We start from the raw sequence: 25424 nt of genomic DNA, 5'->3' as shown, positions 1-25424 counted from the left end.
ATATTAATATTAGGCATGGGAGCTTTCACAATGGATTATTGCCTTTCTGATACAGATTCTACAAATGAGTACACCAGCCTCATCAGGTCTCGAAGATCTATCTAGAAAAGTTAAAGTTGGCCAAACTAGATGCCAGTCTAGTGTCAATGCATGACTCCTAACTAGTCCATCCCCCACAGATGATGTCAGAGGGGTGAGGGGGGAGGACAAGTAGAAGTACTACGCCTGAAATTTCGACAGAAGATAGGTGTGTACGTGTTCCATCTGGTCATGAGAGATGGCTGATGACAAGCCGCTCTTATACTTAAGGTGTATGGGCATCTGTACAGTCCAGGTGGTCCTTCTGTGCACCCACACCACCATGAATCAGAGACCGCCATTCAATTCCATGGATATGGACGGTTTAGGTGCATCCCTGTTCTTTGGCCAAAAACTTGAGGTCCCTGGTTATCATCAATGTTGGGGTTACATAGAGTAGATCCCCTAGCAATAAAATATAATGTGCTGTAAGGTCATGCTCCTGAAGCTGACCTTAAAGTCCTTTATTAGTGCCGAATATTTGAAGCATCTTAATGTACTCCTTCTCCATCGCAATCATGCAGAATTAATAAATGCCCTTAAATTTTAAAGACTCTCTGCATATATATGATACCAATCTGAGCTTTGCCATCTGAACTCTCCACAGCACAACTGCAATATTCCTCGTCGAGCCGTCCAATTTAGACTTTTCCTGTTCAGCTTTCAATAACTCAGAGTTAAATTGCTTTTAGACAGGGAACACACAACACAATCATTACAAGTGCCGCAAGCACTGGCCTGCTAGACAAAATGCCGCTTTATGATCACCCACCCAATTTTCTTCGCGTACGCCAATTATATCTTCGCTTGGTTGTGCACCTGTTACTTTACTTATTGAGCAGTCGCGCTCTTATCGTTGGCTACAAAAAGTAATAAACATATCAGCTGAGATGTCAAGTACCAAAGTCCCCGATGAGCGAGCTCTGGAAGGTCTGAACACAAAAATGGGATATTTTAATGGAAAAATCCTCTGGTTTATAAGTGTGGGATCCCACTGTAACATAAAAATATGAGGATGGATAATAAAAAAAATAAAATAAAATAAAACAACTAGCTGTTTTTTCATCAACTTTGGGAAGGTACTGCCTTTTTCACTTTGTAGAGTTCAGTCCACTACAGCCTTATCATGACAAAAAGTTATTCTATGTGGCAATGAAATCTTGCACCCCATAGTTCTTCATATAGTATGATACACTCCCCATAGTCATCCATACAGTATAATGCACCCCATGGTCCTCAATATAATGCACTCCCCATAAGCCTCAATATGGTATAAGGCATCTCATAGTCCTCCATATTGAATAATGTACCAGCCATAGTCATCCATATAGTACAATGCACTTACCATAGTATAATGCACCTCATAGTCCTCCAAAGTATAATGCAGCCCCCATATAGTATAATATAAGAAACTCTCCATAGTCCTTAATAGATTGTAATTCACACCCCATAGTTCTCGATAGAGTATAATGCAGCCCCAGAGTATAAGGCTAGGTTCACATTGCGTTAGGGCAATCCGTTTAGCGCTAGCGGATTGCGCTAACGCAATGTTTTTGTAGGGGCCGCGTTCAGGGGTCGCGTTAACGTCCCCGCTCTCGCAGATCCCCGATCTGCGAGAGCAGGGAACGGACCTCGGGCGCGCCGCGGACGCTGCAAGCAGCGTCCGAGGCGCGTCACAGAAGAACGGCACATCACTAGCGCGAGCCGAAAAAGGCACGCACTAGTGATGCGCTGCAGGCGAAATTTACATTGCTGTCAATGGGTGCGCTAACGGACCCGTTGCACGGCGTTAATTGCGACATTTTCGCCGTGCAACGCTGTCCGTTAGCGATCACCCACTAACGCAATGTGAACCTAGCCTAATGCAGCCTCCATATAGTATAAAGCAGCCTCATAGAGTATAATACAGCCCCATAGAGTATAATGCAGTCTCCATATAGTAGAATGCAGCCCCATAGAGTATAATGCAGCCCCATAGAGTACATATATATACGTATATATACGTACGTATATACTGTATATAAAGATATGCCCAAGAGGATCCTATGAGACACGCCCCCTTGTAAAGACTGTAATAATTATTCCTAAATTAAAAGGCCTATATCTCTGGTACTGTATAGAGTATTTACAAAAAGACAAAAAACCATTATACTAGAGAAAGAGGAGTACGAATAAAATAAAAGCAGAAAATATCAACTTTCAGTGAGTGTATGTACACTGCACGCTGTCAGGATTCTCCGATACTGGCGCCGAGACAGAGAGCCTGATTTGCATACATGTGGTTATGTGTCAACTAGAATTGAAGTGAGGCCAGATCTGTCTAGTCAGAAAGTGGCCGGGGATATGCAAATCGCATACCTGCAGTTACAAGACTGCCAGGTCCCGTTGCCGGCATAGAAGAATCCACACAGCAAGCTTTACCGTTAAAATTTATTTATGAATATATTGGTTGGCTGGACAACCCCTGCATTTACATTGAAATAGTCTTAAAGGGAATCTGTCAGCAAGTGTTTGCTGTGTAATCTAAAAGCTGCAAGACGTAGGGGCAGAGAGGCCGATTACAGCGATATAGCACATACTGGGCTGCTTGGCTCAGTTTTGATAGAATTCCTGTGTTCTCTGGTGTAGATGTGGTCCACATGCCAAGTCGTGTATTACCCCGCCCACACCACTGATTGGTAGCCTTGCGTCTACATTGTCAGCAAGCTGCCAATCAGTGGTGGGGGCAGGTTTACACAGATAAGCCTGACTGTCTTGCATGTGAGGTCTAGTCAGGCAGCGATAACCTCTTGCTGATAAAACACTGATTATATTGAAACTAAGGCACACACCCTAATAAGTGACACATCCCTGGAATCGGGCTCTCTTGCTTTATATTATGTTGCTCTCAGATTAAGTAGCAAAAAACCTGCTGACAGATTTCCTTTAATTTCCCTGAGTCTATGCAAGACTTCAGGTTTCACAAACCATCAGATTTAGCTTTAAAGCAAATTTTGGTGCTGATAACATACAGTTGAGACAACAGCAATGGTAGAGTAAAAAGAAGCGGAGAAAAAAAGCAGACAAATGTTTACGTTTTGCATGAAGAAACCTCTAAAGAGGTTAAACAAGAAGGAAACTGCTGCAGGTCCTCTCTTAGAACCCTGTTCTGTGTATCCCTAAAGGATGACTCTGTCAATTGTACATACATGGATATGAAAAATTCATTAGACAAATCTTTGTATTGACCTTGAATATATTTGTACTTGTTAATTAAGTCCCCTCTAAGGGACCTTTTCTTTCCAGTGTAAACAAGCACAATCTGTTAGGACTTTATTTGTAGCTTTATTCCTCTAATTAATAAAGTAACGCGCCTCTCCTCCTCTACTTTCCATACAGTCTTATTGTAGACCCCAAAACCAGATGAATTATTATGTAGAAATATGATATGGAACGAAATGTTTCTAGATATAGTCAATACATTAATTCACTTTTTAGTCTTCCACCTATACCCCCAGTATAACAGAGCTGGCAATGCAACCTCTGTGCCAAAAAGGACCATTGCCAGAGGTATGAGGAGAGTTGGGCTGACAATAATGCAGGCTGTGAAGCTATAGAGATGTATCCAGGATTGCAACCATAGATGGCCAAAGAAGAGCCAAGAAACAAACTGTGAGCAAATTTAGGATTAGCCAACATTGGGAACCAGATACGCGACAGCTTGTACCTGTTCATGTTTGCTTCATTCTGCTAGAAGGTGTCGGTCAGCTTTTGTGTCTTCGCAGTATTGAAGCTAGGGACAGGGCCGGTTTGCTGTGGGCCAGAACGGAGTTCTCTTCGCCCTGAAACCCCTCTTCTGAGCAGGAGTCAGAGAGGTGTAGGATGTTGTGCTCTGGAGTTCACTCTTTACTCACTGCTTGGTTGAGAGTCCTTGTAACCTCCCAGTCCATGGGACCGGATCTGGCTGCAGCTACAGATATGACAGGAGACCGTAGGTCTGATTCAACAGGTTCAGCTTTACTATGTAATATGGATCCAACCAGTTGCGGGATACATATTGAGACAGAGTTCCTTTTTGGTGATGTTCCCTCAATCCTGTGTATTATCAGTCCTTGACTCCATACTGCCCGACCGTCCCCCTCCTCAACATCTTCTGTTGGCCCCAGGAGCTGCCTATCTGGAATAATAGTTTCCCATAAGTCCAACATCTTTTCGCTGTGACCCCGCTGACATCTTCCTTGCAGATGAGAGAGATATAGCACTCAATTCCTCTTCCGGGCCCTAGGCCCAAGCCTGTCACGGCGTCCATATGAAGCTTGGAATGTGTCTTCTTACTCTTAGGAGACTTCAACTGAAAGAACCCTTCTGCCGCTGCTGCTTGTTTTCTTAGAACCCGTTGGCACAGTCATTACCTAGCACTCACTGACTCTCCTAAACTCCTCACTCACTTTCCTCCACTCCTGACTTAACTAACTAACTAACCTAGAAAGTGTTTCCCTCATAAATTACTCTAACCCTCCCAACGAGTGGGCTAATCCCATGTAATAACTGCATGTTTTCCTGTGTAGTGGAAACTATATCCTTATGCTGGTAATGGTCCTCCTAGTGGACAGACCTCCCTCCATTCCCAAGAACGGCATTAAGGTAAAGCCTCAAGAAGAACTGAAACACAAAACTGGCTACAGGAATAAAATATAACATTCTTTATCACATATCAATCAACAACAAACATTATCAAGTAACTCCCCTGTTGCCACAACGTCATCTAACCCTTCCACCCCCTACCGTATACATGGAGGTAGTCACTGTCTCGTCAGTTGGCTGAAATATTGTCCTAATAATGTAAGACTGTAATTTAATTAATGCTGGAACCTATCTGCTCTATAAATGTGTAGGTGCTTGGCCTGGGAGAGATAAGTCTAATAGAGTTTGGGTCTCAGAGAAAGATACACCTTGTCATGGTTGATGGGCGCTTGCAAATTGGTCAATCTGTACATTAAGTACCTTCCTTTTATACATATAGACAGTATAGTCTACAAGGCAGTAATGCGGTTTACATTTCATATATTCAATACTTGCCTATATCTTGACTCGCACCGTGTGCTTCTGCACCCTTTGCTATGAAAATCCTTGAGGAAAACTGAGCTAAGTCTGAAATGTCTGAGATGGACACAGTAAGGGCGTGTTTACACGGATTTTAACAAGTAACCCTGGAGATACAGAAAACACGGTACATTTGCATGTGTATGAGGGAATTGGGTCAGTTCAAAGGTAATCTGTCAGCTGTCGTAGCCCCCTTAAACTGCCGCCATGCCTATACAAAATGTTGTCTGCATTCTAGCAACCCCTTTTTTGTGTCATTGTGTCCACCCCCAATCACAGAGAAATTGGTCTTCTAGAGTGGTGGGTCTCTCAGCCAAAACACAGAAGATTTAACAAAATTAAAAGTCCAGAAAGAAAAATCTGGTCTGAGTCGGGCTTGGTCTTCTCAATGAGGTGGTGCATGAAAGTTTTCATTGTAAGGCTTTTTTCCTACGATAAGGAGTTTTTGGAGAGTATTTTTATGTTGTATATTTTTGCAAGTAACCTATTTTACTTAATTGGTTCAAACAATGTACATCAAAAATTCAACAAAAACTCATTGTGGGAACATAGCCTCAGATTCTGTATGGGATAAATATATATTAAGCGAAGACCCTTAACAAATTAGGTCCAATGGCAAACAAAGTATCTTATCTATCTTATTAATATGTAATTATTTTTAAAAATAAAACCATCCAGAACACTTTCATGCTCACCGGCTGGTCTTGGTCCCATCCCTCCATGAGAAGGCAGCTTTGGTTATCTATGGCAGGGCAGGAAGTGATGACATCTAATTCTTTTGTCACTCAAACGCTCAGGCTTGTGATTGGCTGCAGTGGTCAGGTGGCAGGAATGACATCATCAGATGTACCTTAGAAATTTTTTGTTCCAGTGTCCCGACCTGTGCGGACAATCACAGGTGTGCATGATATTGTGGTCAAAGAAAATGTTGCCATCACTTCCTGGAGCGGCGGAGACCATTAGAGTGGTCAGTGCTGGCATTAGAACCAATGAGAATCTCATTTTAAGATTTTATTACTATCCCTGACATTTTAATATTTTTGTAAAGGTGGGACAACTGCATCAAGTTTTGAGTTTTCAGAGTTGGAAATAAAGCAATATGGTGGGGATGCATAGAGGTCCAAGAACAATAGAGTTGGATGAAGTCCCAAACTTACTTATGTCATGAAGATGAAAAGGGACGGATTGTAAATTTAACACCAAAAAGATATGTTAAAAATCCAAATTTATTCAAGGAAATCTATTCAAAAATACATGTGATAAACAGGAAAACCAAAGCCATCTTGAACCACTTACGAGTTTCGGACTATAACAAGTCCAAGATCCTAGGTTTTTCAAAATCATGAAGAGTGTACGTTAAGGAACAACCTAAAATATGGGTATGACAGACCATAACTGGTACTCATGTAAATCACAATTCTTTTGTGTGAAAATCTCAGATCTGTCCACTTACATTTGTCTCGTAGTATTTGAGATAGGCGCCAAACAGAAAACTAGGACAACTCATGGTATCAGCACTGTTAGACCTTGGTACAATACTAGAAGCATTGTATTCTTCCATGTAACAAAGATGAGAGTTGGCAATTGTTAATTTGCACTTTATCTACCCACATCCTCCACCATTTTAATTATCTCTCTTAAAAGAAATCTAAATAACAATAATAATAAACGAGACTGTGAGTGGCTGTTTCCTAATTGGAGTGGCATGTCTCTAGTACAAATTGCTTACTTGAACATGGGGATAAATGGTCAGTCATTTAGATCCAACCATGTATAAAATATGTTTGATTCATTGCTACATTGCAATCAGCGGCCATTAGCATAAATGCATGCTGCATCTCTGCAGTTGGTAATGAAGTCCACCTGATGGTTGCTTGTTGGATATGGGACATGTTGCCTTGCTCCCTTTGTGACTGATGGTTTCCTGTTACAGCTTGCTGCTAATTATTACAGTGTGTTAAACATACGGAATCTAACTCAGATAACTAGTCAAGAGCATTTACGGTGGTGGTTTGAGAAATGGTGTGGCTATTTGAGGGCTGCTATTTGGGGGAGGGGGCATTTTGTTTTTGCTAAGCTCCCCTTACAATTTGTCCGTCACCATATCTGCAGTTACTCTATGATCTACATTTTCATTTGTATATTTGGATATTGCATAACAAAAATGTATGCACATTTCCAATATGCGTTGTGTTTTATCACCTAAACGCATGCCTGTCATTCCTCTTTCTTCCTGGTTCCAATCTCAGCAAAAGGGGTAGTAGATCACCATAATCTATAAATTATACATTAACGGGGATGTCCAGTTAAAATTAGTTATCATGTGATAACTTGTTGATTGGTGGATGTCCTACCGCAGTTACCAGCACCAATCGGCAAGCTTTTTGGTTATAAGATGGCATGGCAGGTCGCATGTCCGACCATTGATCCATTCATTTTCTATCGGGCTGCTGGAAAAAACTGAGCACAGCACTTGACAGGAAATAATCGATAGCTAGTTGCCCATGTACACTGCATCTTCATTCTTCGGGCAGGTGCACAAGACCGGCAACTCTCTCATCCAAGAGAATTGGCTAAATTATGCAAACAACACTGATCAAATTCTGATCAGAGTGTAATCCAATTCTCTTGGATAAGGAGAAGATGGAGAAAAAAAAAGTTCTAAATATTCTCAACTGTATCAAGTGGAGATGTGCACAGCCATGTAAACAAACTAACATTGGTCCAAATGCGATCTGATGTTTTGTTGGATCACACTCGTACCAGAAATAGGCATGTGTGCACCTGCCCTTACAGGTATAAAGTTTCCCATTTTGCCTGACCCAGCTGGCAACAAGTTATCACTAGTGTTGAGCATTCCGATACTGCAAGTATCGGGTATCGGACGATATTCGTGGTATCGGAGTTCCGACACTTTTGCAATATCGAATACCGGAATCGGAAGTTCCCATAGTGCAATGAGCCAGTTTTATTTAATTCAGCCAATGAGGAATCCTAAGAAGTGTGGGCACATCCTGTTATGCATGTTAGGCATGTAAGTAAGGGCATGGTTGTGATTGGCTGCTGAAATGATGTCATGATGCACTATAAAAGCCGCCACCGCCATTTTGGCTTCACTCTGCTGTGAATTCAGTTAGGGACAGGACGCTGCTGTTCTGACTGAGGGACAGTTTGAGATAGCGATTTGCTTCATTGTGCTTTTCCCAGGCTACTGTATCAACCGCTGTGTGAGCTTTTTTTTGCCTTGCAGCGCTGTTCACAGCTGTCTGCAAGGTCTCTGTGTGTGAGTGCAGCTCACACTGTAGTCTGTTCTGCAGCCACATTTGGTTGTAGTCTGATCAGCGTGTCATTGCCTCATACTGTTACATTGTTCTTTTTTGCACTTGTGCAGCTGCACATTTTTGCTGATTTCTCCTATTAGTGTGTTTCCATCCGTATCCAGCTAGATTGCGTGCACACAATATATAGCAGTAGATAGAGGAGCTTTTCTGCAGCCTTGCAGCGCTGTTCACGGCTGTCTGCAAGGTTTCTGTGTGTGAGTACAGCTCATGCTGTAGTCTGTTCTGCAGCCAAATCTGGTTGTAGTCCGCTCAGCGTGCGTCACTGCCTCATACTGTTCAATTGTCCTTTTTTGCATTAGTGCAGCTGCACATTTTTCCTGATTTCTCCTATTAGTGTGTTTCCATCCGTATCCAGCTAGATTGCGTGCACACACTATATATGAGTAGATAGGAGAGCCTTTCTGCAGCCTCGTGCCCTGCAGCCCCAGCCAGATTAGTATTAGCGCATTTTTTGCAGCCTCATCTATTGCATTGTAGGTTACCTTCCTGCATTGTAATAGCTACAAAAAGTTTGTGATACTATCGGTTTAACATCTTTGGGCACATCCAGTGTCTTTGTGAAAAAACAAAAAGTTAATAAAGTTCACCAAACACTGCACTTTACAGTTGTGTAGGCCACATTAGCTCATATTAAAGTCTAGTCCACACTTCATAAAATTAGTGTTTCTTATACCTGTTAGCAGCTGTCCAGGAATAAGCACACTAAGCCCTTAGTACTTTTCTGCCTATCTATATCAGTCTACCAAGATGAAGAAGACAGGGAGTAAGGCACGTGGTCATGGGGTTTCAGCAGGGAGAGGACGTGAGGATTCTGTGCCAGCTGCAGGCACCAGTGACAGCATCCCCCAGTTTTACCAGGGAGCAGTCCTTTATGCGCAGCTTTGTAGGAGCTCGCCGTACCCCACTGCTGCGGGACGAACAAAGTGAAGCCGTTGTCGGATGGATGGCAGCTAACACATCGACTTCAATTAGTGCCACATCCTCTCAGGTCCAGAGCACTGAAGAGCACCCAACTGTCTCTTCACAACCTGCCTAATTGCCCAGGCAGTCAGAGAGCCCTGGACAGGAGCCATCTCTACTTCTGTTCTCTGAATCTCTTGGCTTGGAAAGAGCGGGCCAGCCAAGCAGCATTCGAGAAATTGAAGAAGAGGCATTATGCAGTGATGCGCAACAGCTTTGTCTCTCTGAATTTGAAGAGGCGGGTGGGTCAGTGCCTACGGTCAGCACACCTCAGTACACATCTGATGATGAGACTCAGGTGCCACTTTCTGGTGCGTACTGTGCTGCCGAGACTACCCAGGAGAAGCAGTAGTTGGAAGAGGGTAGTGTAGATCAGAGGTGTCAAACTGCATTCCTCGAGGGCCGCCAACAGGTCATGTTTTCAGGATTTCCTTGTATTGCACAGGTGATAATTTAATCACCTGCACAGAATGATTCCAGCACCTTGTGGAATGCTAGGGAAATCCTGAAAACATGACCTGTTGGCGGCCCTCGAGGAATGCAGTTTGACACCTCTGGTGTAGATGATGAGGTCCTTGACCCATCATGGCGTGAGGTACAGGAAGGTGGTGGGAGCAGCTCTGAGGAAGAGATTCCCCGAACGGCCCAAAAAGGAGGGAGAGGAAAGGGGCAGGCTGGGTTGCCTGTAGCCTCCACTTCGGCACCCATTAGGAGCATGCCTCTTCCAAAACCCAAAACGGGCACTCCCAAGACTTGCAGTGCCTGGTCCTTTTTGACACAGTTGCAGATGACATTTGCTTTGTCAAATGCAAGCTGTGTAATCAGAAAGTCAAAAGAGGGAAAAGTGTCAGCAACCTCAATACCACAAATATGTGGAAACTTGTGCGGACCAAGCACCTGGTGGAGTTACAAAAACACTGAAGACCTAGGCCAACCTACAGCGCCGCTTACCACCTCTTCAGCTCGTGTTGTAGCCTCTTCCTCCAGCTCACACACAGCTGGTTCGGCTTCCTCACAGGATCGCCATGGAAGAATCTCTGGCACTGTTGTACAGAAACCCAGTGTAATTCCACCCACAGCACCACGTTCCCTGTCATCCTCACACTCCCAGGCCAGTCTACAGCCATCGGTAGCACAGACCACCCCTGAGCACAGGCTCTTAATGCTGGCATTGCAAAACTACTGTCCCTTGAAATGCTGTCATTCAGGCTGGTGGAGACTGACACCTTCCGTAACTTCATGGCATTGGCAGTCCCACAATACAACGTGCCCAGCCGCTTTTATTTCAGCAGGCAAGCCGTCCCTGCCCTGCAATAGTATGTGGAGGGAAACATTAAACATGCGCTACTAAAGCCATCAGAAGCAAGGTCCACCTGACCACCGATGCGTGGACCAGTAACCATGGACAGGGACGATACCTTTCCATCACTGCCCATTGGGTAAATGTTGTGGAGCCGGGTACAGATCTTGAGAGTGGCGCTGTACATGTTCTGCCAACTCGAAGGATAGCAGGAATCCAGTCTGTACACATTGACTCCTCCTCATACTCAAGTTCCTCAGAATCATCGCTGCAGGAGCCGTCACAGTCCACCTCCACATGGACCCGTGAACGTTTACCTGTTACGACCGATATGAGCAGAGCCGTCGCCAAAAGTCAACAGGCCGTATTGAAATTAATTTCTTTGGGGAATCGAAGCCACACAGCGCAGGAGCTCTGGAATGCCATCAAGCAGGAGAGCGACGTGTGGTTTGTGCCAGTGAATCTCCAGCCAGACATGGTAGTGTGTGACAATGGCCGAAATCTGGTGGCAGCTCTGGGCCTAGGCAACCTCACTAACATCTCATTGTCTGGCACATGTGCTCAACTTGGTCGTGCAGAGTTTTTTGAGGGACTATCCGGATCTTGATGCAGTGCTGCACAAGGTCCGCCTAGAGTGCGCTCACTTGTGGCGGTCCAACATGGCAAGATCGCGCATTGCAGCTCTCCAGCGCCGATTACGCCTTCCAGAACATCGCATCATATGTGACCTACCCACCAGGTGGAATTCAACCTTACTTATGTTAGAGTGGTTGAGTGAGCAGCAGGCAGCAGTAATGGAGTACCAGCTGCATCAGGCGCAAACAAGTCACACTGCATGCCGTTCACACTTCAACAAGTGGGCCTCTATGAAGGACATCTGCCACGCTTTGCGTGCCTTCGATGATTCCACGTGGATGGCGAGTGCAGATGGTGCACTAGTCAGCATGACTATCCCCCTTATCTGCCTGCTTGGAAAAACACTGCAAGCACTAAGGGAGAAGGTTGTGAAAGAGGTGGAGGATGAAGAGTCACAAATACCATCTGCTTCTGGACAGTCTGCGCAACGTGGTTCCTCACAAAGGCCTAGGCAGGGGACACTTTGTGAGGAGGATGAGGAGGAGTCAATGGAGGAAGACATCTGTCCAGAGGAGGGTGTTACACAATGCTCTAGTAGTCAGTATGTAGAGCGAGGGTGGGGTGATGCAGAGCAGGCAAAGATGAGGACTCAAGCAGGGGACAGCATTTCTTGGCCAGTTGGCAGTCTGCAGCATATGGTTGATTTCATGCTGCAGTGCCTGAGAAACGACCGCCGCATCACCCACATTCTCAACACGGCTGATTATTGGGTGTACACCCTCCTAGATCCTCACTAATGGGACAACTTACAAAGCCTCATAACACCGTTGAACCAGGAGCGTAAAATGCGGGAGTACCAAGACACACTGGTGCATTCCATCATATTCTCCCTTCCAACCGAGAGCAGTGCTGCTAGTGCTTTACAAAGCAGCTCAGTGCGTCGAGGCAGTGGAGGAAGCTCTGCACAAAGAGGGAGCAGAAGCAGCGCCTCAGCACAAGGCAAGACCAGTATGGCCCAAATGTGGCAGTTTTGTGTCCCCTGTTGTGAATTCTGCTCTTGGGCTCCCTCTGGTGGTTGTAAGTGGTAGCGCTGCTGTCTCTGAGTCGCAGCATTTGTCAGGTGTGTTCACTTTTTGCAATTTTGACTGGGCTATTTAGTCTTGCTTCACCCTTTAGTCAGTGCCAGTTGTCCATTGTTCCTGGAGGATTCACATCCCTGCCTGGTCCCTTCTGCTTTGCAGTTCTTTTCAACAAAGATAAGTTCTGGCCTTGATTTTGCTGTCCACATGCTGTGGCCTTATCAGTTTTTTTCTATGTTTTGTCTTGTCCAGCTTGGTCTGTATAAGGATTTGTTTAGCCAAGCTGGTATCTCTGGAGATGAAGATATACCCTCCATATCTTTAGTTAGCTGTGGAGTTTTTGTATTTTCTGTGGTGGATATTTTCTAGTGTTTTAATACTGACCGCATAGTACTCTGTCCTATCCTTTCTATTTAGCTAGAAGAGGCCTCCTTTGCTAAATTCTCATTTCAGTCTGTGTATGTTTTTTCCCTCTCCTCTCACAGTCAATATTTGTGGGGGGCTGCCTATCCTTTGGGGATTTTCTCTGAGGCAAGATAGTTTTCCCTTTTCTATCTCTAGGGGTAATTAGTCCTCCGGCTGTGACAAGATGTCTAGGGAGCGCTAGGTACATTCCACGGCTACTTCTAGTTGCGGTGCTAGGTTCAGGGTCTGCGGTCAGTACAGGTACCACCGTCTCCAGAGTACGTCTCATGCTGCTCTTAGGCCACCAGATCATAACAGTCCCCGCCACCAATGTCTACATGATCACAGACGGCTCCAGTCAGCAGGAGGCAACGTTTCCGTCAGATGGTGACAGACTACATGTCTTGACCTCTCAGTGTTCTCCCACACGGCTCTTTCCCCTTCAAGTTTTGGGTCTCTAAGCTGGATACATGGCCAGAGCTTAGCCAGTATGCATTGGAGGTGTTGGCTTGCCCTGCTGCTAGTGTATTATCGGAACGCGTCTTTAGTGCCACAGGTGGTGTACTAACAGACCGTCGCATGCAACTATCCTCCGATAACGTTGACCGGCTTACTTTTCTGAAAATGAACAAGGCCTGGATCTCGCAGGAATATGCCACTCCTCTCCCAGATAAAATAATTGGCTGCCAACAGTATCCAGGTCTCCTGTAGTGTTCATGTTTCTACCACCTGAACTGCAATCCCTGGGCTCAAACACCGCCAGTTGGTGCTCAGAAGTGCCACCTGCAGTCAACACATGAACCAGTGTTATAGGGTTTCAGTAACGTCAGCTGCTCCCCTGCTGTGTATCCAGCAATTTCTCCTGCTCCGTCCAATCTCACACTACAACAGATATTAAACTGCCTCCAATTAGGCCTCAGCCTACACTCTTTCTAGCATTGACCCTGGGCTCCAAGACCGCCAGTTGCTGCTCAGAAGTGCCGTCTGTACAGTCAACACTTGCTGCCGTGTTATTGGGGTTCAGTAACGTCAGCTGATCCCCTGCTGTGTATCCGGCAATTTCTCCTGCTCCATCCACTCTCACACTACAACAGATATTAAACTTGATCCAATTAGGCATCAGCCTACACTGTTTCTCCTGTAATCCCTGGGCTCCAACACCGCCAGTTGCTGCTCGGAAGTGCCGTCTGCACAGTCAACGCATGCTCCAGTGTTTTGGGGTTCAGTAACATCAGCTGATCCCCAGCTGTGTGTGCGGAAATTTCTCCTGCTCCCTCCACATTCACACTACTACAGATTTTAAACTTGCTCCAATTAGGCCTCGACCTACACTGTTTCTCCTGTAATCCCTGGGCTCCAACACTGCCAGTTGCTGCTCGGAAGTGCCGTCTGCACAGTCAACACATGCTCCAGTGTTTTGGGGTTCAATAACATCAGCTGATCCCCAGCTGTGTGTGTGGCAATTTCTCCTGCTCCCTCCACATTCACACTACTACCAATTACTCCTCTGCCTCCACTGTTTCTAACATTGACCCTGGGCTCCAACACCGCCAGTTGCTGCTCAGAAGTGTCTTTGGCACGGGTACTCCCTCCTGCCCAGCCTGGTTCCACAACGCCAGCCGTTTCCGGGTAGTGTGAAGGTCACTTTGCCTCCAATACGTTGTCCTGTCGGGTTGCGGTCGGGTTACCGACTCTATGGTGCCTGCAGTTTAGGTGCTTCCTATGTGGGCTGCAGGATCTGGCAATCAAGGCTGGTTCCGTAGTGCCAATAGGACAAGCTCCCCCTGTAGGACTGTGGGTTTTCGGTAACTCTGGCCTGCTCGCGGCCTTCCTATTTTTTTTTCATGTGGACCTTCTGCTGACTATGAGTTCCAGCACCATTAGCTGGTTCTTTAGAAGTCAATCATGAATAGGTCCCCCTGGGTTCCAGTACCGGCACCTGGTTCCAGGCAGAGCCTTTGGCTTAGGTGCCTCCTTCTCGGTATCTGAGTTCCACCAACGTCTGGTGGTCCTTGGTAGTGCTTTCTTGCACGGGTACCTCCTGCTTAGTAACCGGGTTCCAGTACCATCAGCTGGTCCTCGGTAGTTCCATTGGCTCTTGTACCTTCGGCTACCCATCCGGGTTCCATTACCATCAGCTGGTTCTCGGCAGGTCCTCAGCCTTCTTGTACCTTCCGCTACATTTCCAAGTTCAAGCTTTTTGAAATGGTTTTTGGTAATCACTCTGGATCTCCCTGACGATGACCCTAAAGATGTCGACCCTGAAGACCACCCCAAAGAAGAAGATGACCCCAGAGACGACGACCCTGGAGACGACAACCCTGGAGACCACCCCGAAGACGACGACCCCGGAGACGATGACCCCGGAGACGACGACCCTGAAGACCACCCCGAAGAAGACAACGACAACGGAGACAACGACCCTGAAGACCACCCCGAAGAAGACCAAGAAGATTACCCTGAAGATGACTAAAAGGACGAAGAACAAGAAGACAACCAGCAAGATACAGAAGAACAAGAGACAGAAGACCAAGAAGCAGAAGAACAAGAAGCTGCAGAACAAAAAGCAGAAGTACATTAAGCATAAGACTAAAATACAGAGCAAACGATATTATCTAAATTATAAGCAGAAGAAGACTAAGCAGTGTATGGGGGTGAGTCTGTTCCTCCTCGTGGTGCCCCTGGAAAAAACCTGCTGCTGCAGACAAAACTGAACGCGGACAAATCCTGTTGTAAATCTTTTGTGACAGGCAGAACGGAAGGTGTAATCTTCAAACTTTTATAGATAATAACTACAGGAATGCCTGTCACAAATAAGAATATGAAGAAGAATATGAAGATGAAGAAGTAGAATATGAAAAAAAATAATAGTTGAATAAGAAGAATATGAAGAATGTAAAAAAAAAAAGAATAATAGGAAGAAGGAGAAGAAGAAGATGAATAAGGTGAAGAAGTTTATGAAAAAGATGCTGCTGCTGAGGATGATGAAGGAGAAAGTGTGGGAGAAGTAAAAAAGAAGGTGAAGAGCTTGGAAGTAGTGAAACAAATATCTTAACAGTCAATATCTTTGTAACTCTGAATATCTTAAAATTAATTCCTGCTATTCCATTTGATTGGGCTAAACCTCTATGCTTTTAATGTCTCCTCCACCTCCCCCAATACATTCTACATTATTCTTAGTTCTTTTCCTTCATGTAGAATTAACCTACAAGGAAAGAAAGCGTTTATTTCAATTCCGATATTTGTGTCCCTTTGACTTGCATTGGTTTCCGGTATCGTTATAGGTGATATCCGATATTTTTGGGATATCGGCCGATCCAATCCGATCTCGATATTTCCCCATATCGGAAAGTATCGCTCAACACTAGTTATCACCTATCCTGTTGATATACGGTAACTTGGTTTAACCAGGCAACTCCTTTAAATGGTAACCTTGATTACAGCTGGGTGACGCACCCTAATAGTGGAGGAGAAACTCAGCAGATGACCGCGCTATTACTGAAGATAATCTCTATATAAAGACCAACATGGATATTACCGCCATATGGTCAGTGGTAGATACCAGTCCTACAGATCATATAAGAGATCACCGTACAGTTATATATGGTGACTTACCGCTGATGTTCTCTGATGGAATCATTCACTTTTCCCATCTTTTCCATCTGGCACAGACCGACATGACAACTTCTTCCACCCAGGACTCGTCTGCAGAGAATACAACAAAGACACATTTCACTTCTCATATTCCAGCCCCATCACCATCTATTCCCAACCTGCACAAACTCCTCATCCTGCTGATATCCCAATACTGAGCAGCTGCTGCCGTATGTGTCCCTATTACTGCCCCTGATACCCCAATACTGAGCTGCTGCTGCGGTATGTGTCCCTATTACTACACCTGCTGTGCGGTTCTCTGTGCCTTCTAAATTCTAAAGCACCCCTCTATAATATAGTAATGCTGGGTGCAAGTGCCCTAGAAAACAGAGCCCACATTTTGCTCCCTAGAAAGTTATACTGCCATGTGTGCCCTTTTGATAGTCACAGTAACCTGAGATCCCCTATAAGAATAAGTGTCCACTTTACATTTAATAATGTCCTGAGGCTGCCCCCCTGTACAGCTCCCCTATAGTACAGTATCCCCTACAGTATAATGCCCCCTCACTGTATAGTACTATCCACACAGTATTCTGACCCCTTAGTAGCCCCCAAACTGTTTGATGGCCCGTTCACTGTAATCTCCACACTGTATGATGGCCCACTAGATGGCCTCCATATAGTATAATGCACCAGATCATCCTAAATATAGTATAATGCACTCCCCATAGGTCTTCATATAGTATACTGCACTGCCCATAAGCCTCCATATAGTATAATGCACTCTCCATAGGACTCCATATAGTATAAGGCACTCCCTGTCATGATTCCAATGGCAGGGAATCACCAAAAGGGCAAGCACAAAAATAGGACAAGCTCTAGGGTGATGGAACCTGAGCTGACCGCGATCCTGAACTTAACACAAACACTATCAGCAGCCGGGGAACGTACCTACGGGGACTCTAGACGTCTCGCGCCAGCCGGAGAACTAACTTCCCCTAGAAGATGAAAAGCAGACCTCTCTTGCCTCCTAGAGAAATACCCCAAAGGGATAGCAGCCCCCCACATATAATGACGGTGAATTAAGAGGAAGGCACATACGCAGGTATGAAAACAGTTTTAGCAAAATGAGGCCCGCTACAGCTAAATAGCAGAAGGATACAAAAGAGATCTAGGCGGTCAGCGAAAAACCCTTTCTTCAAAAAACCATCCTGAAATTACTGGGACCCATGTGCCAACTCATGGTACATGGGGAGTAATTTCAGCCCACTAGAGCAACCAGCAGCAAAGATTCATATGTATGCAAGCTGGACTAAAAACATGATAAGGCAGAACACAAAAAACAGGAAAATCAGAACTTAGCTTGTCCAGCAGATTATAGGAGCAGGTAGCAGAGGTGTTGTGTATCCGCTTTTTGGGCTCCCCTGGTGGTTGCTGGTGGTACTGGTGACTTGTTTGCACTTTGCTTCTTCTGTTCACCTGCTTCCATCAGTGTTTGGGAGTTTCCTATTTAGCCTTGCTCTCCAGTCATTTCCTTGCCGGTCATCATTGTAACCAGAGCCTTCGGTTGCATGTTCCTGCTACTAGTCTGCTGATCAGCTAAGTGGACTTTCTCCTTTTGTTTTGTACCTTTTGTCCAGTTTGCAGTTTTTGTAATTCTCTGTAGCTGGAAGCTCTTGCGGGCTGAAATTGCCACTCCTGTGTCATGAGTTGACACAGGAGTCTTAAAGTAATTTCAGGATGGTTTTTGAAAGGGTTTTCAGTTGACCGTGAAGTCCTCTTTTGTATCCTTCTGCTATCTAGTAAGTGGACCTCTCTTTGCTAAATCTACTTTCATACTGTGTATGTCTTTTCCTCTTAATTCACCGTTATTACATGTGGGGGGCTGCTATCATCTTTTGGGGTATTTGCCTAGAGGTAAGCCAGGTCTGTTTCTTCCTCTACCAGGCGTAGTTAGTCCTCCGGCTGGCGCGTGGCATATAGGAAGCCGTAGGTATGCTCCCTGGCTACTGTTAGTTGTGTGGTAGATTTAGCTCACGGTCAACTCGAGTTTCCATCACCCGAGAGCTCGTTCATTACTTATATGTTTCTTACGTTCCCTTGCCATTGGGAACCATGACAGTATGACCGGCCTCTGTTAAACTTATTGGCAGAAGAAAGGAGAGAAAAAAGAAGTCTGTAAATTTTTTTTTTTTTTTCCCTTTTTCCTCTATGCTTGCTCCATAGTTGGATCTGTTGTATTTCAGCTTTAATTACAGCCTTTGCCTTTCTCTCCTTATAATCCTTGAATGGCTCTGAGCTCACCTATTTAAAGATGGATCCTCAGAGTTTGGCTGCAGGTTTAAATAATCTTGCTACGAAGGTTCAAAATTTACAAGATTTTGTTATACATGCTCCTATTTCTGAACCTAAAATCCCTACACCAGAGGTGTTTTCCGGAGATAGATCTCGGTTTTTGAATTTCAAATATAATTGTAAATTATTCCTTTCTCTCAGACCTCACTCCTCAGGAGATCCTGTCCAGCAGGTTAAGATTGTAATCTCTTTGCTGCGAGGTGACCCTCAAAATTGGGCATTTTCATTGGCACCAGGGGATCCTGCGTTGCTCAATGTGGATGCGTTTTTCCTGGCTTTAGGGTTGCTTTATGAGGAACCTAATTTGGAGATTCAAGCTGAAAAAGCTTTGATAGCCCTATCTCAAGATGAAGCGGAGATATACTGCCAAAAATTTCGTAGGTGGTCTGTGCTTACTCAGTGGAATGAGTGCGCCTTAGCGGCAAATTTCAGAGAGGGCCTTTCTGATACCGTTAAAGATGTTATGGTCGGGTTCCCTGCGCCTACAGGTCTGAATGAGTCCATGACAATGGCAATTCAGATTGATCGGCGTTTGCGGGAGCGCAAACCCGTGCACCATTTGGCGGTATCTTCTGAAGAGACGCCAGAGAAAATGCAATGTGACAGAGTTATGTCCAGAAGCGAGCGGCAGAATTATAGGCGTAAAAATGGGTTATGCTTCTATTGTGGTGATTCTGCTCATGTTATATCGGCATGCTCTAAGCGTACTAGGAAGGTTGACAAGTCTATTTCAATCGGCACTTTACAGTCCAAATTTATTTTGTCTGTAACCTTGATTTGTTCATTATCAGTTATTACCGTGGATGCCTATGTGGACTCTGGCACCGCTCTGAGTCTTATGGACTGGTCCTTTGCCAGGCGCTGTGGGTTTGATTTAGAGCCTCTGGAAGTCCCTATACCTCTGAAGGGTATTGATTCTACACCTTTGGCTTGTAATAAACCACAGTTCTGGACGCAAGTGACTATGCGTATGACTCCAGACCATCAGGAGGTGATTCGCTTCCTTGTGTTGTACAATTTACATGATGTTTTGGTGCTTGGATTACCATGGTTACAGTCTCATAACCCAGTCCTTGACTGGAAAGCTATGTCTGTGTTAAGCTGGGGATGTCGGGGGGCTCATGGGGACACTCCTTTGGTGTCCATTTCGTCATCTATTCCATCTGAGATTCCGGCATTTTTGTCTGATTATCGTGATATTTTTGAAGAGCCTAAAATTGGTTCACTTCCTCCTCACAGGGATTGTGATTGCGCCATAGATCTGATTCCTGGCAGTAAATTTCCAAAGGGTCGTTTGTTTAACCTATCTGTACCTGAACATGCTGCTATGCGCGAGTATATTAAGGAGTCCCTGGAAAAGGGACATATTCGTCCTTCTTCATCACCTTTAGGAGCCGTTTTTTTCTTTGTCTCTAAAAAGGATGGCTCTCTGAGGCCTTGTATTGATTATCGACTGCTGAATAAAATTACAGTCAAATATCAGTATCCGTTGCCTTTGCTGACTGATTTGTTTGCTCGCATAAGGGGGGCTAAGTGGTTCTCTAAGATTGATCTTCGTGGGGCGTATAATTTGGTGCGAATTAAGCAGGGGGATGAGTGGAAAACCGCATTTAATACGCCTGAGGGCCATTTTGAGTATTTGGTAATGCCTTTCGGCCTTTCTAATGCACCTTCTGTCTTTCAGTCCTTAATGCATGATATTTTCCGTGAATATTTGGATAAATTTATGATAGTGTACTTGGATGATATTTTGATTTTTTCTGATGACTGGGAGTCTCATGTTCAGCAGGTCAGGAGGGTTTTTCAGGTTTTGCGGGAGAATTCTTTGTGTGTAAAGGGTTCAAAGTGTGTTTTTGGGGTTCAAAAAATTTCCTTTTTGGGGTACATTTTTTCCCCTTCTTCTATTGAGATGGACCCTGTCAAGGTTCGGGCTATTTACGACTGGACGCAGCCTACTTCTCTGAAGAGTCTCCAGAAATTCTTGGGCTTTGCTAATTTTTATCATCGATTTATAGCTGGTTTTTCTGGCGTTGCTAAACCTCTGACGGATTTGACTAAAAAGGGTGCTGATGTTGCCAATTGGTCCCCTGCTGCCGTGGAGGCCTTTCGGGAGCTTAAGCGCCGCTTTTTGTCTGCCCCTGTGTTGCGCCAGCCTGATGTTTCTCTTCCCTTTCAGGTTGAGGTCGATGCTTCCGAGATCGGAGCGGGGGCGGTTTTGTCGCAGAAAAGTTCCGACTGCTCAGTGATGAGACCTTGTGCGTTCTTTTCGCGAAAATTTTCGGCCGCCGAGCGAAACTATGATGTTGGTAATCGGGAGCTTTTGGCCATGAAGTGGGCATTTGAGGAGTGGCGTCATTGGCTTGAGGGTGCCAAACATCAGGTGGTAGTTTTGACTGATCACAAGAATTTAATTTATTTGGAGTCTGCCAGGCGCCTGAATCCTAGACAGGCACGTTGGTCGTTGTTCTTTTCCCGGTTTAATTTTGTGGTCTCGTACTTACCGGGTTCTAGGAATGTGAAGGCAGATGCTCTTTCTAGGAGTTTTGAGCCTGACTCTCCTGGGAATTCTGAACCTGCTGGTGTCCTTAAGGATGGAGTGGTTTTGTCTGCTGTCTCTCCAGATTTGCGACGTGCTTTGCAAGAATTTCAGGTGGATAGACCTGATCGTTGTCCGTCTGGTAGACTGTTTGTTCCTGACGAGTGGACCACTAGAGTCATCTCGGAAGTTCATTCTTCTACTCTGGCAGGTCATCCGGGAATTTTTGGCACCAGAGATTTGGTGGCTAGATCCTTCTGGTGGCCTTCCCTGTCTCGAGATGTGCGTGTTTTTGTGCAGTCTTGCGATGTGTGTGCTCGGGCCAAGCCTTGTTGTTCTAGGGCTAGTGGGTTGTTGTTGCCCTTGCCTATTCCGAAGAGGCCTTGGACGCACATCTCTATGGACTTTATCTCGGACCTCCCTGTTTCTCAGAAGATGTCTGTCATCTGGGTGGTGTGTGACCGTTTTTCTAAAATGGTTCATTTGGTGCCATTGCCTAAGTTGCCTTCCTCATCTGAGTTGGTCCCTCTGTTTTTTCAAAATGTGGTTCGCTTGCATGGTATTCCGGAAAACATCGTTTCTGACAGGGGTACCCAGTTCGTGTCTAGATTTTGGCGGGCAGTCTGTGCCAGGTTGGGCATTGATTTGTCTTTTTCGTCTGCATTCCATCCTCAGACCAATGGCCAGACGGAACGAACTAATCAAACTTTGGAGACTTATTTGAGGTGTTTTGTGTCTGCGGATCAGGATGATTGGGTTGCCTTTCTGCCGTTGGCGGAGTTTGCTCTTAATAATCGGGCTAGTTCTGCCACTTTGGTTTCTCCTTTCTTTTGCAATTCAGGGTTTCATCCGCGTTTTTCATCTGGTCAGTCAGGTTGAGTCTTCGGATTGTCCTGGAGTGGATGCGGTAGTGGATCGGTTGCATCAGATTTGGGGACAAGTGGTGGATAATTTGGAATTGTCCCAGGAGAGGACTCAGCAGTTTGCTAACCGCCGTCGTCGTGTTGGCCCTCACCTTCGTGTTGGGGACTTGGTGTGGTTGTCTTCCCGTTTTGTCCCTATGAGGGTTTCTTCTCCCAAATTTAAGCCTCGGTTCATCGGTCCTTATAGGATTTTGGAGATTCTTAACCCTGTTTCCTTTCGTTTGGACCTCCCGGCATCTTTCGCTATCCATAATGTGTTCCATCGGTCGTTGTTGCGGAGATATGAGGTACCGGTGGTTCCTTCTACTGAACCTCCTGCTCCTGTGCTGGTGGAGGGTGAATTGGAGTACGTCGTAGAGAAGATCTTGGACTCCCGTATTTCCAGACGGAGACTTCAATATCTGGTTAAATGGAAAGGCTATGGTCAGGAAGATAATTCTTGGGTAACTGCCTCTGATGTTCATGCCTCGGATTTGGTTTGTGCCTTTCATAGGGCTCATCCAGATCGCCCTGGCGGTTCTTGTGAGGGTTCGGTGCCCCCTCCTTAAGGGGAGGGTACTGTTGTGTATCCGCTTTTTGGGCTCCCCTGGTGGTTGCTGGTGGTACTGGTGACTTGTTTGCACTTTGCTTCTTCTGTTCACCTGCTTCCATCAGTGTTTGGGAGTTTCCTATTTAGCCTTGCTCTCCAGTCATTTCCTTGCCGGTCATCATTGTAACCAGAGCCTTCGGTTGCATGTTCCTGCTACTAGTCTGCTGATCAGCTAAGTGGACTTTCTCCTTTTGTTTTGTACCTTTTGTCCAGTTTGCAGTTTTTGTAATTCTCTGTAGCTGGAAGCTCTTGCGGGCTGAAATTGCCACTCCTGTTGACACAGGAGTCTTAAAGTAATTTCAGGATGGTTTTTGAAAGGGTTTTCAGTTGACCGTGAAGTCCTCTTTTGTATCCTTCTGCTATCTAGTAAGTGGACCTCTCTTTGCTAAATCTACTTTCATACTGTGTATGTCTTTTCCTCTTAATTCACCGTTATTACATGTGGGGGGCTGCTATCATCTTTTGGGGTATTTCCCTAGAGGTAAGCCAGGTCTGTTTCTTCCTCTACCAGGCGTAGTTAGTCCTCCAGCTGGCGCGTGGCATATAGGAAGCCGTAGGTATGCTCCCTGGCTACTGTTAGTTGTGTGGTAGATTTAGCTCACGGTCAACTCGAGTTTCCATCACCCGAGAGCTCGTTCGTTACTTATATGTTTCTTACGTTCCCTTGCCATTGGGAACCATGACACAGAGGCAAACAGAGACACTCTGATTACATTGATAGCCGGCAAGGGAATGACAGGAAAGCCAGGTTAAATAGGAAACACCCAGCCTATGATGGACAGGTGGAAACCAGAGACCGCAACCCACCAAAGTCACCCAGTACCACTTGTAACCACCAGAGGGAGCCCAAAAACAGAATCCACAACAACTCCCCATAAGACTCCACATAGTATAATGCACTCCCCATAGGTCTTCATATAGTATACTGCACTGCCCATAAGCCTCCATATAGTATAATGCACTCTCCATAGGACTCCATATAGTATAAGGCACTCCTTATAAGACTCCACATAGTATAATGCACTCCCCATAGGCCTACCCAATAGCACAAGGCAGCACCCATAGGCAGACACAATAGCACAAGACAGCACCCCCATAGGCAGACCCTGTAGTATAAGACAACATCCAATAGGTAGACCCTGTAGCATAAGACAACACCCCATAGGCAGACCCTGTAGTATAAGGCAGCACCCCATAGGCAGATCCTGTAGTATAAGGCAGCACTCCATAGGCAGATGCGGAAGTATAAGGCAGCACCTATAGGCAGACCCTGTAGTATAAGGCAGCCCCCATAGGCAGATCCTGAGGTGTAAGGCAGCCCCCCATAGGCAGATCCTGAGGTATAAGGCAGCCCCCTTATAGACAGAGCCTGAAGTATAAGACAGCCCCCATATAGGCAGATCCTGAAGAATAAGGCAGCACCCCTATAGGCAGATCCTGAAGTATAAAGCAGCACCCATATAGGCAGATCCTGAAGTATAAGGCAGCCCTCCATAGGCAGATCCTGAAGTATAAGGCAGCCACCCTATAGGCAGATCCTGAAGTATGAGGCTGCCCCCCTATAGGCAGATCCTGAAGTATAAGGCAGCACCCCTATAGGCAGATCCTGAAGTATAAGGCATTCCCTCTATACGCAGATCCTGAAGTATAAGGCAGCCCCCCTATAGGCAGATCCTGAAGTGTAAGGCAGCCCCCATAAAAAAACAACTCACCTCTCTTCCTCCTTGTTCCAGTGGTGCTCCGACCTCCAGCTCATCTTCTGACAGCGGGCGCCGGGTGGTGACGTCATCTTGCCCACTGTCAGCGTCGGTGATGCCAGACGCTGACAGGGGGATGGGAGGAGCGCAGCGCTCCTTCCCTCATCAGTGCGGTGATGGGCAGGGGGCCCATTACTGGCAACGGGCCCCGGCTTGCTCAAGGGCTCCATAGTGGGCGGCAGAGCAGGGAGATCGATTCTTCCTGCTCTGCCGCAGTAGCGTAGCTCCGGGTGGGACCCCTCTGAGCCCCGGGGCGATGGCCCCCTCTGCCCCCCGGTAGCTACACTACTGGATTGTCCCCCAGGTAGAAGATAAGCTTCTCATCTCCAAGGGTCCCATCTTCTGACATGCCACCAAAGTCCAGTGGGAGATAGAAGCTGTAAGAGTTGCAATGGCCAGATTGCACCAATGTGGACTCTCCTTAGACCAACTGGATTTGCTTCTGAGCCACAACAAAAAGGAACAAAGAAAAAATAGCCCATAAACAATACTACATATAATTCTGAAGTGCAATATCTATTGCCTATAGCTTCAGCCTTCATGGACACATTCCAAGCAACTGATCCCAAAACTCAATTTTTTATGGGTTCAAACTTTATTAACAATTACACCTGGATCTTTGAAGTACGTGATAATGACCATAAAGGCTTGTGCACGTGACCAATTATATCGGACAAAACCTATCCGTGGATAGCATTTGCACCCATGATATTCTATGGGGCTGTGCATGTCTAATTTTTTTTCCCTGAACCAAATGGTCAGATGAAAAATCGGAGACATGTCTGATTTTGAACAGAGTGTCTGATCAAAATCGTTAATGAAAGTCTATTGGTCCATAAAAAACATTGG

General features: G+C 45.6%; 1 protein-coding gene across 1 annotated transcript in view; it reads right to left on the bottom strand.

The window, feature by feature from the left end:
* FTO (FTO alpha-ketoglutarate dependent dioxygenase) overlaps positions 1-25424 on the bottom strand; it is a 507540-nt gene that overhangs the window by 68032 nt on the left and 414084 nt on the right. The gene's annotated exons all lie outside the window — the stretch shown is intronic.

The sequence above is a fragment of the Ranitomeya variabilis genome, chromosome 2 (assembly GCF_051348905.1).
Source record: "Ranitomeya variabilis isolate aRanVar5 chromosome 2, aRanVar5.hap1, whole genome shotgun sequence".
NCBI classification, from domain to species: domain Eukaryota; kingdom Metazoa; phylum Chordata; class Amphibia; order Anura; family Dendrobatidae; genus Ranitomeya; species Ranitomeya variabilis.
Note: the sequence above shows the minus strand (reverse complement) of the source record. Positions and strands in the feature narration are given on the sequence as shown.